General features: G+C 46.7%; 1 protein-coding gene and 1 non-coding gene across 4 annotated transcripts in view; one reads left to right on the plus strand and one right to left on the minus strand.

The window, feature by feature from the left end:
* The window catches only part of CACNG2 (calcium voltage-gated channel auxiliary subunit gamma 2), a 175,340-nt gene that overhangs the window by 16,627 nt on the left and 139,913 nt on the right, over nucleotides 1-18,800 (plus strand). The gene's annotated exons all lie outside the window — the stretch shown is intronic.
* On the minus strand, nucleotides 16,638-16,710 carry TRNAC-GCA (transfer RNA cysteine (anticodon GCA)). The gene has a single exon. It is a non-coding gene; the product is annotated as a tRNA-Cys (tRNA).

Here is an 18,800-nt window from a genome sequence, read left to right on the forward strand (position 1 = left end):
AGGGCACCGACAGGAAACATACTACTGTACATGCATTGAACATAATGTCCAAATAACTGTACATGCATACAGATTTGTATGTGCATGTGCTGTACACAGACAGTACACAAGTTGAACATAATATGTGAATAGGGCTCTACTGTGATATATATTCCTTCACCTGGTTTACATGTGGCAACTACAGCTGTGAAAGTCAAGAATAGGATAGGGTTCTGATTGTTCAACAAGTCATAGAGAGGAAGTTTGTCTATTTTTGTTTGACCTTTTGGAGTACTGACCCGCCCCTTTCTAGTGATCTGAAATGTAAGTATCTCTCATGATATCCAATACTGGTGTATTGTAATTTTTTAAAAAAAGGTTCTGAACATATTCTGAAAATATGTTTCTGAACTAGGGGTGTACATGGAACTGATTCCAGCGGTTCGGTTCAAGTTCAAATTCAAGCCAAACTCGAACCAGACCGCCAGACTAGAGGTATACACAAAACTGAGTTGTCTGGTTTAGTTCGTTTGTGGACTGGACTCGAACCAGACTGGGCATATTCAATTTTGACACCCCCAAAACACCACCCCGGTTTGGTTTGGTTTGGTTTGGGGGGGTGTTCACAAGGGTTGTTTTTTTAAAATCTAAGTTTAAAAAATTAAATTTTACTCACTGCCATCTGAGATTTGGCCATGGGGTGGGCGGGTCTCCAGAAGTTCCCCCTCACCCCTGCCAGCCTCTATTTATGTGCAAATTGCCCAGTTCAGGTCGTCTTCAGCCTGTTCCGGGCCTGCCTTCTGTGGCAGTGGCCATTTTGGAGGCCGCCGCAACCCAACCATGCGGAGGCCCATTGAGCATGCACAGCAGCCTCCTAAATGGGCACCACAAAAGAGGGCAGGCTTGGAACGGGCTGAAGATTGCCCGAACTGGGAAATTTGCACATAAATGGAGGCAGGCGGAGGAGAGGAACTTCTGGAGACACACACCACGGCGGCATCTAAGCCCCCGGACCAGGTGGCAGTGAGTAAAATTTACATTTCCCAACTTTAAAAAACAATTAACTCATGACCCACCCACCCCAATGGCCAGGGGGGATTGGTCCAATAGTGAACGAAACCAGTAGGGGTGGTCGGTTCAATATTGGACCATCAAACCGAACAGGTTCAATGTCGAACCTGTTCAACATTGAACCTGTTTGCACATCCCTATGCTGGACCACAAGCCTGTTTGAGATGAACCAGACCCTGTTTCAGTCCAAGTGTTGAACTTGACCCAAATATTCCACATGCACGGAGGTCGCACAAATGGTCTCTGAGCATGTGTGGAGGCTGGAACCAGGCTGTGCTAGAACACCAGACCCTGTCCAGAGAGTTAAGAACAGTTTCACCGCTACCACCATGCTGCCAGCTCTGAGTACAGGTGCCCTCTCGTCGTCACATTAGCGTGTTTTTTTTAAGTAGGCATGGTTCTCCTTTAGAAGCATGACCCCTCGAACTGCTGAACCAGTTCTGAACCAGTTCCATTAGAACTGGGGCCAGTTAGTTTGGCTCAAACTCAGACCAGCACTCCTTGGGGGGGTTCTGGTTCAGTTTGAGACCAAACCAGGCTGGTTATATTCGAACCAGATTTGAATAGAACTGGTTCTGCACACCCCTATTCTGAACCGCAGAGTCACAGAGAAGTAACTGAGGACCTGTGGCAAAACACAATCTCACAATCTTAACAATAGCAATGTTTGATTTCAGTACTCAGGACCCTCAGCTTTCTGGGGTTCCATGGTTGTTGTGTTGTATTGTGTTGTAAACAATCCATACCTTTTAGAAGGCAAGTGGAAAGGCCAAGTAGATGGGTATATTTGATCTGAAGAATAGAAGACTAAGGAGAGAGAGCTATTTTCAAATATCTGAAGGGCTATCACGTAGGAGGAGGAGCAGGCTTGTTCTCTGTTGCTCCTGAGGGCAGGACTAGAACCAATGGGTTGAAATAAGGATGCAGATTTCAAGGCTAGACATCAAGAGGAATTTCCCAACTATTAGAGCTCAATAGTAGAACAATCTGTCTGATGAAGTGGTGGGCTCTCTTTAATTGGAGGTTTCAAACAGAGGCTGGATGTCCATTTGTTGGCAGTGCTGTAGCACAGGGATTCTCAGTCTTGGGTCCCCAGATGCTATTGGACTTCAGCTCCCATAATCCTCAGCCTCAGTGGCCTTGGGTTGGGGATTATGGGAGTTGAAGTCCATTAACATCTGAAGACCTAAGGTTGAGACCCTCTGCTGTAGCAGATGCCTACACTGAGCAGGGCATTGGACTAGACGACCTCCAAGGTCTCCTTCAACTCTAAAATTCTAAAATGCTGTTATTCTGAATATTCAGCGAGCACTCAGCGAGCACTCTCCTAACCCCATTTTCTCTCTCTTGGTCATCTGCCAGCCATGACGGCTTACAGCCACAGCTGGCCAAGTTATGGGGCTCTCGATTGGCTCTGGGGAGGGGAGAGGGATCTCCATAATGCACTGTGCACTCATGTACCATACATTTTGGGGGACTCGGGGGGGCAATGCAGGGCAAAGTGTCTGGCACCCTGATCCTCGGAGCAATCGGCAGCAGCTGGTAATCGTCTTGAGTGGGCAATCCGCCCACCTAGAAGGAAGGACCAGCTCGTCTGCAGGGAGGTAGGCTTTTGAGGCTTCCTCCCCACTAACCCTCTTGCCCTCTGGTCATTAGAAAGGGCTCATAGAGTTAAAACACTCCCACTGGCCCTTTTTACCAGGGACAGCTTTGATTTTCTAGTGCCTTTCCCTGGTCAATCACTGCCCATATTTTATCCTTATTTTGGATAAATTTTGAAGATGCCTTTTAAAAATTGCCCTGGTTTGCACAATCATTCAAATCTAGGTTTAATGTGGGTTATCAGCACTAGCATGATTGTGTGAACCCATACCAAGGTGATTTATGGCCCAAGAAGAATCTGAGATTCCCACCTTGACACAATCACACTAACGTTGATAACCCACATTACTGTGGGTTCACACAATCAGACTAATGCCAGTAACCCACATTAAACCTAGATTCAAATGACTGTGTGAACCAAGGCATAATGTTAGGGTGAGTTGCTTCAGCTCTTTTTGTTTTTTTAGAAGTTAAACCTCTGAGCAGGGTGGGCTACGGAAGAGGAGTAAATGCATCTTAACTTTGTTGCACATGTGTGAAACTGCACATGGATGAACACTAAATATCGTGTCATGTGCAGGCTGATATTCCACTTGTGGCAGCTGGTAAGGCCATTTTGACCTGTTCAATGTGAAATGTATGGCAATGATGGTTTTCTATACATGTTTAGATAAAAGACACTGGCCAACATCCAGATTAATGTTGTGCTCATGCAAACATGTTGCAATAGCACACAGATATTGTGCTAGCCAGGTGCGCTATCTGAAGCTTGCATTCTAGACTAGTGTCGCACTAGCACGCCTCCTGCTATGAAACCTCTTCCTCATACATTTTGCAGGGAACTTTTGCACGAGCACAACTTCAAGCATGGCCACAACTTCACGCAACGATGCAGTTTTCTTGCACTAGTGCAACTTTGTTGTGCAAGCACAGTGTTAGCCAGGATGTCGGCCACTCTCTTGACTTTTTAAGTCAGTGAAAGACAGGCTGTTCCGTAGTCAAGACACACATCACAAAGTGGAGAAGAGACTTCAGCAATGTGTATGGAAGTGCTCTAACAGAAATGCTTGGAGTGAGAAAATGTAAGTTGTAACCAAGTATACAAGAGTGTCCCTGTTATCACATGGGAAACGGAGGATAAAAGAATTTGAGCAAGGCCTAGTGATTTTGCCTGTGTCAGCAGCTGAACTAGTTTTTGACAGAGGTGACAGAGCCATTCCAGGACATTTCCTCTGTACTGTGAACTGCAGAAGGGAAGAAGTGAGAGTGTGCGTAAGGAGGGGAAAGGAACAGTTTGCTAGGGCCGTAATGAGAGGATTCTGATATCAAGCTGTGCTTCTTTCTAAGAAGAAATAAAAGGTGCTGGGGACCAGTTCAGCTGGGATGCCAGTCCATATGTATACTCCAGTTCTTGTTCCCTTCCTCTATTGTTTCCTTTGTGTCAACAGCCAGATTGTAGCAAGCATGGATCCTTTGCTAAGCAGAGTCCACTCTTGTTTACATTTGAATGGGAGACTATGAGGCTCTACACACAGGCAGTGTGGGGCTCTATGAGGCTCTATGAGTCAGTGTGGGGCTCTATGAGGCTCTACACACAGGCAATTCTACCTCCGACCTCATAGCCTGGGAGGGCTTAGCCCACTCTCCCCGCAGATGATCAGTCGTGAAGCCCTGGGTGGCCAGATCGGCCACCCACATGACTACTGGCTCCGTCACAGAGCCGGTGGGGGCTGTGGGGATCGGGGACTGCCTGGTCCCCAGAAGTCCCAGGATGCCCCACACGAGTGCATAGGGCATTCTGGGGAACCCCCAAGGCTGGGAGGCTTGTTGTTGCCTCCTGGTCAGGGGTTTACTCATGTGTCGCTGCACGCCACAGCTGCACACGATTTAAAAAAAAAAAGCACTTGCTCCATTAAGCTTGTTTAAGGGGAGGGGGAATTAGGTGGGCTATCCCACTTTCTAGTGATCATGGGAATAGGCCTACTTTGTGAGAGATGTAAGTTATTCTCCCGAGGGGATGGGACCAGAGCTCTGTGGAAGGGCATCTGCATGCTTGCATGCAGAAGGCTCCAGGTTTCCTCCGTGGCATCTCAAAGATAGGGCTGAAACTCCTGCCTGCAATCTTGGAGAAGCTGCTGCCAGTCTATGTAGACAATACTGAACTAGATGGACCAATGGTCTGACTCGGTATAAGGCAGCTTCCTATTATCCGATTACCCTATGAAAGTACCATGGACATGTAAGATGCAGTCATCATTATCTTCACCACTGTTGTCCACAGTCAACACATATGGAATACCAGCACTTTATGATGCCACAATAACCGAGCTGGAGGGTTGTTGTTTTTATTCAGTTGTATGGCACTTTTCATTATCAGAGTGCTTTATAACCTCTGTCCTCCTCAAAACCATCCTATCAGGTAGATAATTGTTCCAGTTTTATAGATGAGAGGACTGACACCCAAGGCCTCCCATTAAATGTGTGGTTGAGCTGAGATGGGTGGATTCAGGTACCAAACCCAGTATTCTGGCCGATATTTCCAGTCTCACTACCTTTGCATTCCTGAAAGTGTCTGTTGAATATGCAATCAACGGCTGACTTCCTGACTAACGAAGCACTGGTACAGTTGTGTTCCAGACTAAAGCTGTGCCCGTGCGTGCAAGAGTGAAAAATGATCTCCCATTCCTTCTGCATCTGCCTGTACCACCTGACAATATATCCCTTAAGGACATATTTCCAGGTGGCACAAGCAGCTGCAGAAGCAAATGAAGACCTCTCTCTCTTTTTTTGCCCCACATGCCCTGGCACAACATTAGTCTGGAAAGCAACACTGATGCACCGGTGTTTCATTAGTCAAGAAGTTGGCCAATGTCTTCACTTTGCTAAAGGTGTGTTTTGTTGTTCTGAAATACATGCATGACTGCCTGGTTTTTCTCTCACACACTGGTGTAACTCATGAGTCACTCCACGGCAGGAGGTGGGGGTGGGGGGGGAGAGAGAGAGAGAGAGAGGACTTTATATTTGGTATCGAAGCAGTTTAAGCAAAAGAACTGGGCACTTATATAAGAAACTGGATTATACGGCGTCAGACCAATACTCTGTGGATTGCCTGCCCTGACAGGCAGCCGCTTCCAGGCATAGGTCCTTCCCAACTCTGCTACCTGAGAATTTACAACTGGTAATCCCGAGGGTTCACCTGGGACTCTATCATTGCGAGGTGTGTTTTTCTGATGCTAAGCAAATTCGTTCCTTGTATATCCATATTATTTAGAAAGATTTAGTCTTTCACAGTATTTAGGAAATAATGTAGCGATAATTTTAGCATCTTCAAGCTCAGTCTCCTCTCCTTTTTTCATCCCGATGTTTTTCATGACAAGATTCAGGCTTGATTTAGTTGTGACAAAGGAGTCCTATTCAGACATTGAGGCTGTTCTCACGGGGCTAAGACAGCTCAGCCTGGGCTTGGCTGCCCATGAGAACCTCCAGGAGCTGTATGGCTCCTGGTGGCACCATGGCGGCAAACCCACCTACGGAGCTTGCATGTTAGCCAAGGTTAAAGGCCAAGGTGAAAGGTGCAAGGACACCCTTAACTCGGACAAACTGCTTTTGTGCAAGCGTCGGCTGCTCCCAGCTGGGGGATCCCCACTGACTATCGCCAGGGGGGTCGCCACAATGCACCCAGCACTTGCGTGGTGCAGCGTGGGATTTCTGGGGGGCCAGAATGAAGTGTCTGACCCCTGAAATGCAGGCAGGCAGCGCTGCTCAACTGGAAGTTTGTTCTGCGCTTCCAACAGGAGAATTTGGTCATCTGGTGGGAAGGTAAGTTTACCAAGCCTCCCCTCCCCGCCCCCAGCACCCCGCCCAGCACCCCGCCCAGCCAGTCATGAGAACGTCCTCATTGCATTGTATGTACATACAGTTTGTTGTGTGAATGCCTGTACATGTGTCCATCTTAACAGTGAACCTGGGTACAGGCCCCCTCAAATGCGGAGTAGTACAGATAGGAAATATATTGCTCTACATCAGGCCTGCTCAACTTCGGCCCTCCTGCAGATGTTGGCCTACAACTCCCATAATCCCTGGCTATTGGCCACTGTGGCTGGGGATTATGGGAGTTGTAGTCCAAAAACATCTGGGGGGCCTAGGTTGAGCAGGCCTGCTCTACATGCATTGAACATAATGTCTGAATAACTGTTCATGCATACAAATCTTGTATAGGTCGGTGTACACTTTACGCAGATTGTACATGCATTGAACATGATGTGTGAATAGTGCTATCAGGACTTCTCTACATCTTGCCTCTGGACATGGGCTGAGATAACAAGAGGGACCATCGTATTGGTCAGATATTAAGCTATTGAGAGGTAAGTGGGGGTTAAAATAAGAGATAACAGCTATTAGCTACATCAGAGTGAGATGACAGTCTCTTCTCCTCCTTCTGTGGCTACCTCTGCCCCTCTTAGCTAGCTGATCTTTGCAGTCCTTCAGTGATCTCTCCGTGCTTTCCAGTGGACAGTGTGTCTACAGTACCAGTCGCTGTTGCTACTTCCAGGATGCAAGAACAGAGAGGGGTGAAGTTTGTGACCCATAAAACGTGATAGATTGGAAAGCCTGTTCTTTGATGACATGCCATAACCTCAGAGAAGAAAAGTGTAACATAAACTATCATAACTAGCCAGAATATATAGCCCCAAATAGTCTGCACAGAAGTACACATTTTGTTTTAGATTCATAATATCATATTAGGCATTTAAGATAAAATGTGTGCCTCTGTGCAAACTATTTGGGGCAATAGATCCTGGCTAGTAATGATGGCTCATGTTACATTTCGCTCCTGTAGAGGTTATTACATGTCATCAAAGACCATAAGCCCTTGTCACTAGTCCATGGAACCAAGTGGGATTATATGGCCTCTACTTATTTCATTGATAAACTTCTATTGCTTAGCAGCTGTTTGATCTTTGATGGAGCAATTCCACACCAGCTGCTCACAGATGTCTCCCAGGCCATAATCCCTTATTATGAGATTGGCAATTTGTTTCTGGGAGCGCTCAAAAATGGCAGATGTGCTGCTTGACTTTGGCTCTCTGCCCCCACATCTCCCATCTGCCTTGGTCTCATTGTCCCTTCCTTCTTTCATTCCTTCCTTCTGAGCTTTGGTTCACCCATTCTTCCATGTCCTCTGCACACACCTCTGATGGTATATATTCTGGCATCCCTTCTCTTCCACCTATTTTTGAAGCATCCTGTTTTCTTTTTCATGAGTGCATGCTGTCCTGCCACCCCTAGATATAGATATTATTGTACACATCATTTGATCCTCTTGGATTAGGTCCATTTTTATTAAGTGAAGGCAGTGGAAGCAGGGATGCTGACAACCCTCCTACTGGGGCAACAGAGGGGTAATGCCATCATTAGAACCAACTGGAAGTCACAAAGCAATGAATATGCTTTTGAGCTCCCCAGAATGCTTCTTTAGGCTGGTTGTTGAGCCTAATGGTACATTAGCATGCTCAGGGCATGGCTAGCATGGTTCAACTTCTGTTGCCACCCTCTGTGTTCACTGTATATGCCCAGAGAGGACTGCAATCTAATCCAATTCACTTTCAGAGTGGTAGCCATGTTAATCAGTTCTTCTGATTAAAAAACAACAAAGATTCCTGTAGCACCTTAAAGATTACCAAATGTATTGTAACATTAGCCAGACTAATTAAGCCTGCCTAACATGACCTGAGGTCCATTTAAGCCTCATATAAGCTGCAGGCTTCAACATCATGCTCAGCCTTTTCTCTCCCCCGCCCGAGGCCATTGTGAATGTTGAGCGTAAAGAAGAGTTCTGGAGAACTCAAAAACTTGCACACTGCAACATTTTAGTTGATCCTATGTATTGCCACCTAATGGTGCAGCGGGGAAATGGCTTGACTACCAAGCCAGAGGTTGCCGGTTTGAATCTCTGCTGGTATGTTTCCCAGACTATGGGAAACACCTATATTGGGCAGCAGCGATATAGGAAGATGCTGAAAGGCATCATCTCATACTGCGTGAGAGGAGGCAATGGTAAACCCCTCCTGTATTCTACCAAAGACATCCACAGGGCTCTGTGGTTGCCAGGACTTGACACCGACTCGACGGCACACTTTACTTTATCTTTATTGCTATATGTTTGGGTTTTACCCTAATGAACAAGCAGGACTTATCTAGGATGTTTGTGAGATACTGATGTCTCTTTTCAACCTATGCATCTCATTGCCTTTCCAAGGCAAGGTAGAAAAGATTCTCTGAAACTGGAAATTTTAAAAACACTGAATTATAGCAGAGGTTTGCAAACTTTGTCATTTTGAGAGCCATTGTTCCAGTTTGCCTGGAACATAGGAATATAGGAAGCTGCCTTCTACCGAGTCAGACCATAGGTCCATCTAGCTCGGTATCATCTACACAGACTGGCAGCGGCTTCTCCAAAGTTGCAGGCAGGAGTTTCTCTCAGCCCTATCTGGAGATTCCAGGGAGGGAACTTGGAACCTTCTGCTCTTCCCAGAGTGGCTCCAGCCCCTGAAGAGAATGTCTTGCAGTGCTCACGTATGTAGTCTCCGATTCACATGCAACCAGGGTGGACCCTGCTTAGCAAAGGGGACAAGTCCTGCTTGCTACTACAAGACCAGCTCTCCTCCCTGAACCACAACATTTTCTTCACAGCCAGCCACCATAACGGAAGATACCTGTCAGACTTCCATATTAAAAACCATATTAAAAGCAGATGGGGCGGGGGTGGGGGAGGACAGGCATTTGAAATTTCCACTGCAGCTGTTTGAATGGCTGAAGAAGCAAACTGCAACACAACACAAACTTTAAACTGAAAAGCGATTGCTTCTCCAGTCTATGAACAAATTGTCAAAGATACTTGAAGCTCCCTTAGCCTGAGTCAGGCCATTCGTCAATCTAGCTCAATATTGTCTACACTGACTGGCAGCAGCTCTCCCTTTGCTAAGCAGAGTCCACCCTGGCTTACATTTGAACAGGAGACTACATGTTAGCACTGTAACATCCCTTAGGGCAGGGGTGGGGAACCTTGGCCCTCCAGCTGTTTTTGAACTACAACTCCCACCATCCCCAGCCACAATCCTCCAGCCCAGCTGGAGGGCCAAGGTTCCCCACCCCTGCCTTAGGGGATGGGGCCACTCTGGGAAGAGTGCCTGCATGCTTGCATGCAGAGTTCCCTCCTTAGTATCTCTGGGTAGGGCTGGGAGAGACTCCTGCCTGAAATCATGGAGAAGCCACTGTCTGTCAGTGTAGACACTGAGCTAGATGGACCAATCTAGCTCCGTGCAGTGTATGCAAAGCATTCTACTACTGAGCAATAGTCTCTCTCCTAACCTACCCCTCGTTCTATGGAGGCAGCCACAGGACAGTTACAGTAGCCATATTCAGAATCTAAATTTCAGGGCAGAGAATACACAGATTACTCATCGTGCCCCAGATGTACTTGTTCTCAGAAGGGTTGCGCATTAAAACTGCCGGTTTGAAAACTCTTTTTTAATTTTGTTCACATTTTTTCCCAGTTGCTAGCTGCTTCTGCTGAGAGCTAACACTCAGGGAGGGAGGGAGAAATGGACAGGAGCGCTGAGTGCTCAGATACATCCAGCTTCCCTTCTTTCATTACTCTTATTGAATGTCAGCCATGATTATCCCAACCCTAAACGGCATAGTCTACCTCTCCTCTCACTCCAACAGCCTGACAACTGTCACTCCAGTAAGCCTCTCCCAGGCACCAGGATGCATCATCAGCTCCCGGAGAGCCAGGATAGAGGCTCTGGAAGGTGATGAGTCCTCATTATTGGAGCTTTCTGGCCAAAGAAGCTAGAGCCTGCCACTCAAAAGCCACAAACAAATTCAAGAACAACAAGAGGGGGAAATGGCCAGTCCCAAAAGCCAGGCCATAGGTGAATGGCAACATTTATCAGTGACCTCCAAGTTTGGCTGAAGGGAAGGAGTAGGAGAAGGGCAAATTAAGTTCTTACTTAAACATAAGAGGCAAGGTTTGCTCGGAGTCAGTGCCCTGCTGGAACCTGTTCACAGGACTATGATAAGCACAGGAGCATGCTATGGGTACATTTCTCACTTTGTGTTGTACTGGTATTGCTTTGCTTTCATCTGAATTTTTTGTTTGAAATGTATGGCAGAGCCAGGAGTATCAGCAAAAACATCTGAGAAATCAGCAATCCTATCAGCATATGGATGCTCCATCATCTGCATAATATGGGTTCCATGCTATCTGGGTCTAACACCATCCGTAGATCTTTCTGATGTTTCCAGCCCGATATTGAGACTCCTTTTTGTGACACACACACACATTCCTTTCTGCAGTATGTCCTTAGTATTCCAGGATAGCAGTGAAGTATCCATTTATGGCAGCAGGAGAACCTCCATATCCACATGTGTGGATGTCTGAAGGCTGCAGATGCAGATCAGATGGAGGAAGGAGTTCCTTGTAAAGTAGACGGGAAATGATAGTGTAAAGAGAACCAGAATGAACCAGCATCCATGCTTCATGGCCATTCAGTTTAACTTGGCAGTGTGGAGAAGCAGGCTCTGATTCTGTCACATTTAGAACGTTTCCAGGAAGCGGTTCATCTGCCTATGGTGTGGACAGCAGACTTGCAAACCTTAACAAAGTGTCCCCTTTTCTGCACCTGTTGCAGGTGACCTTGTGTGCAGGACAGTGAGCAAAATGGGCTTTGTGGGCAGAGTCTCCACATCAGTAGCATTGGTAGCTCCTCTTTTCTTCTGCTGCCATATGAGAAGATTGGGTTTGGAAAGATTTAGATTTAAAAGCCTGGATTTTCAGGAGGTTGGGTTTGGGGTACTAAAGATAGCGCTTTGGCACAATGAAGAGCACTTTCCACCTCCTAGCTATCTCTGTAATTTCCCCCCAAGATAAGTTTCCACTCCAATAGCAGTTTTTCACACAGATTGGAGCAGTTTTCATAAGATTGTTTTCATAACAAACTGATCCATGATCATTTCATCAGTAGTTAGCAAACTCACAGGTTACACTTAAGGCATACAATGCTGTGATATACTGATCAATAGATTCACCAGGCAGTTGGGATCTAGAATAGGACTTGTAACGTTCAGCAATCACATTCAAAGTAGGGTTGAAATTATCATCCAAGGCTTGAAGAGCAGTTAAGAATTGGCATCCCCTTCCAAGGTGACAGGAAAGGGCAAATGATTCTCTGGCCTTCAGGGCCCAGGCAGTGAAACAATATAGCCTTCTGTTTTGCTGGAGTAAAATCAGGGCTCTGTATGGTGAGGAGGTAATTGTAGAAATAGGACCTCCATTGTTTCTAGAGAAGAGCAGGTTCTCCTGGGGTGGGAAGGGAGAAAATGGTGGTAGGATCTGAGCCATGCTGCAGTGGGCATCCGGGGAACAACAGTCTAGGATTGATAAAGATAAAGTACCTTTGGGGTTTTTGCAGGTCGGGAAGCTGGAGAAACAAACAGCAGCAGCAATAGTAGAAAACAGTTCAGGAATGTAGGCCCAATAATGCAAGGAAATGAGGTGGCAGGGACATTCACAAGCTTTGCAAGTTCAAAATCTCACCACCAAATGTTTTATAGCTGCTTCCTTCATATACACAAAGAAAATTTATATAGATTTAACTAAATGTTTATTCAGCAACAACTCCATTTTCTCCTTCTCCTTCCCCTCCCTTTTCCTTTCTGACTCCACACACACACACACACACACACACACACACATCCCCATAGGACAAACATCCAAACAACAAAGCACAAAAGATAGCGAGATGGAATACAACACTACCATATTGGTGACATTCACTCAGGGGTGGTGGCTGCTGGCACCCAAGCATTGGCTGCCATACTCCCTTAGGATAATGCTCGTGCAAAATATACAAAGGAAGTATGAATAGCAGGCCTGGGCCGCTGGTATTTGCCATGGGCAGTAGAGAAAAATGTGAAAGGGGGTAATAGGAGAGAGGGAAATAAACACTCACTCTAGTCACATGTTATGTTAAATGCATGTACACTGTGTATACAGTGTGCACACATACAATTATTCACACATTATGCTGAATGTACATAGAGTTGTGCGCTTCCTATCTGTAGTATAGTAGGTAGATAGTTTGTAGTTTCTGTCTATAGTAGTGCACTTCCCCTGCATTTGAGGGGGTCTGTATGAGGTTTCACTTTTAAAATGCACAGTCATTCAGACACGTCGACTTGTGTACAGACACCTGTACACATGAGCAACCTAATGTCTCAAGAAGGCTACTATTTCAGTCATCCTGATATACGGCCTATGGCAGGACTGCACAACTTTGCCCCCCCACCCCCGTAGATGTCAGATTACAATTCCCATCATCCCTGACTATTGACCACTATTGACTATTGAAGATGGGATTTGTTGTCCAAAAACAGCCGGAGGCCAAAATTGTGCAGCCCTGGCCTACAGGATATCTTCTTAAGGGACATGCCTCTAGGCCAGGGTGTCCAACCTAAGACTCTCCAGCTGTTATTGGAATACAGTGCCCATCATCCCCTGGGGATGATGGGAGTTGCAGTCCAACAACAGCTGGAGGTTGGACACTCCTGTTGGAGTGTTGGACACTCCTGTTCTAAACATTTCCAAAGGTGGAGCTATTTCCACCTACTGTGAAAAGCTGCTGTATGCAGCTACTGGCTGTTAGAAGATGTAAGCCGCCTCCTTTCCACTGTCTGTCAGAGAATGGGGGACATTTGCCTGACTGCCTGTTCCCCAAACATCTTCCACTGAAGGAAACATTTTCCCCTGTCACATGAAGATGAGGTTCTCAATAAATAAAGGTCAGCAAAAGTTCATAGCTAAGATTATGAATGATTTAAACTGAAGAGGAAAGACAAATGACAGAAGCAAGGAAATCTAACACTAGGCTGTGGGAAAGCAGGAGTTTTCGGCATCCAAATAAAACACGGGCAAGCAAGGTGAAAGAAATAGGAGAACAGAGGCAGCAGAAATGAAGCAATGAGGGGAAAGCATACATACATTAGAGGTCCATGTAAATAGATCTTTTAAACAAAACACCCTACTGATGTCTAGCTGTTCCTTTCTTCACAACCTCAGCAATTCCCAGAGCCCCTTAGTTGGAGTAAGCCATGGCAGCTGAATTGGTTTAATAAACAATTTGTTTGTCATGTAGAAGGAATCTTAGGAGTGCTGTTGACAGTAGACTGTCATATGCCTCACAATTCCTGTTTAAATAGCAACTCTGCCACGTTCCTGTACCTCCCACTGCAGCTGAAGTTAAAACATGACAAATATGCAAGTCTATGAATGAGGAATGTAGGAAGCTGCCTTACACCCAGCCAGACCTTTGGCCCATCAAGCTTAGCAATGCCTACACTGACTGGCAGCGGTTCTCCAAGGCTTCAGGCAGGAGTCTTTCCCAGTCCTGCGTGGAGATGCCAGGGATGGAACCTGGGACCTTCTGTGTGCAAGCAGGTGCTCTTCCACTGAGTAATGCCCCCATTAGGGCCGGCTTAGGGCAGTGGCTAAAGTGGCACCGGCCAAGGGCACAGAGGTTTAGGGGTGCTGATCATGTTCCTCCCGCCCCCTGCACCAAAGAGAGAGCAAAATCAAGCACGGAAAGTAGCACCCTCCCACCCTCATCAAAGTTCCACCAAATTTCCTGTGGGTACTGCTGACCTGGGCGGGAGGTGCCTCCATCCTCAGTGCCACCGGCTCCTGCTGGCTGCCATTCCTGGGGGGCTGCACATGGGAGGAGGCACTCACTTGCTCCTGCTGCCACCCAGCCCTGGCCACCCGGCTGCACCCCTGCCTGCTGCGTGGAGAAGATTCTTCCCTCTGCCCCCTCCTGGTTTGTGCGATGTTGGAGCAGAAGAGCCAAGGGCCCACAACCCCTCGTGTAGGCACTGGCCCCCATCCTCTGAGGCTGTGGCTCCCAAACTGGGAGCCTCCAGATGTTGCTGAACTAAAATCCCCATCAGCCCCAGCTACAATTTATTGCGGCTGTGGATGATGGGAGCTGTAGTTCAGGAACATCTGGAGTCTCCCAGTTTGGGAGCCACTGCTCAAAGGGGAATATCTTACAGTGCTCGCATATAGTCTCCCATCCAAATGCAAAGCAAGGTGGAGGCTGCTTAGCAAAGGGGACAATTCATGCTCACTGCCACAAAACCAGCTTTCCTTCCCGAGAAGGAGAGGATTTGGTAACAGATGAGTTCTTTTGGCTCTGTCTTAACCTAGCACTTCTTCCACACACTAAACTCTTTCAAGAGTCTTGCACAACTAATTTCAGTGGAACTAGGACTGGAAACTCTTGTTCACATATTGACATACGTGGCTTTAAATGCTCTTTTTCAAATAACATTCTAGCCCTCGTGAATGCAGAGAAATCCTTGGGAGTGTGACAGTGGGGTTTCCAAATGATTTGGGAAGGCAATGAAAAGTGTTCTGCTCTTTAATAAACTCAAGCACTTCAAGTCAGTGGCCCACCTACTGAGCAGTGTCCTGTGGGCAGTTTCCACACAGCCTGCACTGATGTGGGCATTTTAAACACAATTGACAGCTGCACAAGAGCACTCTTGTGCAAATGCCAAAAAACTGGGTAAACAGAGTTACACGACAGCACAGCCACTGGAAATCATGGCCATACAGCCATGCAACTGCATTTAACGCAATTTTTAAATGATTGCAGCAACACGGTCAGTGCAGAAACCACCCGCAGGACACTGCACAGTATGTGGGCCAGTATCATTATGGTACAGAGCAGGGAGGTCACATTTTGAGGATGCAGACTGTGAACAGCTGTCATTCAGCAGAGTGAAACAGATTTCTCACAATTCTCAAACATGTTAATGAACCCAAATAAAAGATGCAGATTAGCTCTCCAGCTCACAAATTTCCAATATGGCCCTTGGTGCTGAACTAGTCTCCCATCCCTATTCATAATTACAGAGAACAAATTACATGAAGAATGGTAACGAGTGGCAGTGCCAAAATAGTTGTAACTTTTGAATAATGATTTGAGCCCCTTGCTTTGGAAATGGTTTCTAGTGCATATCAATAACTTCCCAGCAGAACAGGATGGAACAACAAACATTTCTCTGCAGGGCATTCCTTCCCATCCAGTTCAACATACCAACCAAGTTGAGATTTAACTCTGTACTTGTTTGACAACCTTTGGTCTAGTTTGTACAACCTGATCAGTCACATTGCAGTTTAAAAGCAGATACTGGCCTGGTTCACGAAAGCATTCAAATCTAGGTTTAACGTAGATTACCAACATTAGTGTGATTATGGCTGATGACCCAAGATGAACCTGAGATTCCCACCGTGGCATGGGTTCCCACAATCACAGTAATCTTGGTAACCCACATTAAACCTAGATTTGAACAATTGTGTGAACAAGGCTATTCCCTAAGGCCGCAACCCTGTGCACACTTCATTGGAAAGACATCTTTCCTTCCAGGTAAGCATGTTCTGGGTCAACACAACTAGATCCCTCATTAAGAGTTTTGTCTAGTACTTTGCTGCTTCAAGTTCAATTACTGATGTACAAACAGCTCCATGGAAAAAGAAGACATAACAGCCAACATCCAGATTAACACTGCATTTAGGAATAACATAGAAACATAGGCAGCTGCCATATACTGAGTCAGAGCATTGGTCCATCTAGCTCAGTATTGTCTTCACAGACTGGCAGTGGCTTCTCCAAGGTTGCAGGCAGGAATCTTTCTCAGCCCTATCTTGGAGAAGCCAGGAGGGAACTTGGAACCTTCTGCTCTTCTCAGAGCACTCCATCGCCTGAGGGGAAGATCTTACAGTGCTCACACTTCTAGTCTCCCATTCATATGCAACCAGGGCAAACCCTGTTCATCTAAGGGGACAAGTCATGCTTGCTGCCACAAGACCAGCTCTCCTCTCCTACATTTTGCCAAAGTGAGCACAAAGAAACTTCTGTGTGAAGTGGGTACCTAGATTTGAACCAGGGACCTCTTGATCTGCAGTCAAATGCTCTACCACTGAGCTATACCACTGCTGTGCACAAACATGTGCTAGTGCAAGGATATTGCACTAACATTCCAGACCAGTGTGGGACTAGCACACTGCATTCCAGACCAGTCTGGGACTAGCTTGCACGGCAAGGTGGCACCACTCCTGCTGTGATACCCCTTCATCATATGGTTTGAAGGGAACCTTTGTGCAAGGATGCAAGAGTGCACCTTCAAGCATCCTTGTGCCATTGTGCAGCTATGCAACCGACTTGCTCTAGCAGCACAATTTTGTTCATTGCACAAGTGCATTGTTAGTCAGGATGTCAGCCAGTGTGTCCTGGGGATTCTCATACCCATACAGCACTTCCCTGCTTACAAAAAGAAGTCAATGTGTGCTGACCGCTTTCTGAATCCTCCGCAACAGCCATGGGCAGAGTTCCAGAGTCTGAATGGGTTTTTGTGTTTTTATTAATATAAGGAGGACATGAATTGCCCTGATGGCTCCATCCCAAGGTTCGCCTAAGGGACCCAAGGTCCAAGATCCAGGGAGAGGCAACTTCGGCTCGACAGCTGTTATTGAACTATAACTCCCATCATCCTCAGCCGCACCCACCCACGTCCCTTGCAGAAGAACAGGCAAAGGACTGAGCTAGAAACTTTCTCCTTGATCTGCTGGTTTTCAGTTTGCATGGTGTTTGTTGTGTTTTTTTTAACATAGGGGGTCATTTAGAGTGGTGTAGTGGTTAGAGTGCTGGACTAAGACCGGGGAGACCCGAGTTCAAATCCCCATTCAGCCATGAGACTAGCTGGGTGACTCTGGGCCAGTCACTTCTCTCTCAGCCTAACCTACTTCACAGGGTTGTTGTGAAAGAGAAACTCAAGTATGTAGTACACCACTCTGGGCTCCATGGAGGAAGAGCGGGATATAAATGTAAAATCATCATCATCATCATCATTGTCATCATCATCCTTCATCTGTAGTCTGAACTGATACTGGCCTGGTTCACACACTCATTCAATTCTAGGCTTTACATGGGTTACCAGTATTAACATGATTGTTAATCATTTTTGCATACCAAAGTTTTAATGAAATGTAAACCCACACCAAGGCATGAATCTCAGATTCATCTTGGACCCTTAACCAACTTGGTGTATGTTCACACAATCACACTAACATCAGTAACTCATATTAAACCGAGATTTAAATGATTGTGTGAACCTGGCCACAGTATTTTTTACCACCTCATCATTCAACCATCACATTATATTCTATGTGGAGACCCAGGCTAAGATTCCTGGCCAGACGGGAGCAGACCTTCCATGAGGCAGGGTCAGGTGATCGCTTCAGGGATGGCCGTGAGATGGGGCTCAGGAGGCAGCAAACACCAGGCCCTACCACCATGAGTGCCACCCTTCAGGCTTCCCTGTTACTTCTTACCACTGTCTGTTCTCACCCCACTGGGGTACGCTGCTCATTTCCTCCTCCTCACTCTGCCAGGGCATGCCTCTTCTTTCTCCTGCTCATCCCACCAGCACAAGCTAGGAAAGCCTCTGCTGCTGCCACTGCTTGGCTTGATAGTGGAGTCTGTGAGTGTTCACATACCATTGCAGGGAGGAGAGCTGGTCTTGTGGTAGCAAGCCTGAATGGTCCCTTTTGCTAAGCAGGTACTGCCCTGGATTGCATTTGGATGGGAGACCCATGTGTGAACATTGTAAGATCTTGCCATAGCTCAGTGGAAGCGCATCTGCTTGCCTTCATGCGGAAGGTCCCAGGTTCAGTCCTTGGCACCTCAGGCAGGGCTGAGAAAGACTCCTGCCTGGACTCCTGGGGAGACACTGCCAGACAGAGTAGACAGTGCTGAGCTAGATGGACAAATGATCTGACTCGGTATAAGGCAGCTTCCTTCCTATGTCCTTGTGTTCCACAGGTAGCATGTCCTAAGAATGCTGAGCACCCACCCAGAGATGGAGGGGTGCCATATATTGTCCTTTACTTGAGGCAGCAGAATGTCTTGGACTGCCCCTGCCTCCAGAGGGAGGGAGAAAATGAAAGGTGGCAATGATCTGGAAGCACTGCACTTGCCTATGGCTTTCATTGTCTTTCTTGCACCCTCTCCTGGCTTGTCAGGGGA

The sequence above is a fragment of the Hemicordylus capensis genome, chromosome 5, assembly GCF_027244095.1.
Source record: "Hemicordylus capensis ecotype Gifberg chromosome 5, rHemCap1.1.pri, whole genome shotgun sequence".
In the NCBI taxonomy this organism is placed as follows: Eukaryota; Metazoa; Chordata; class Lepidosauria; order Squamata; family Cordylidae; genus Hemicordylus; species Hemicordylus capensis.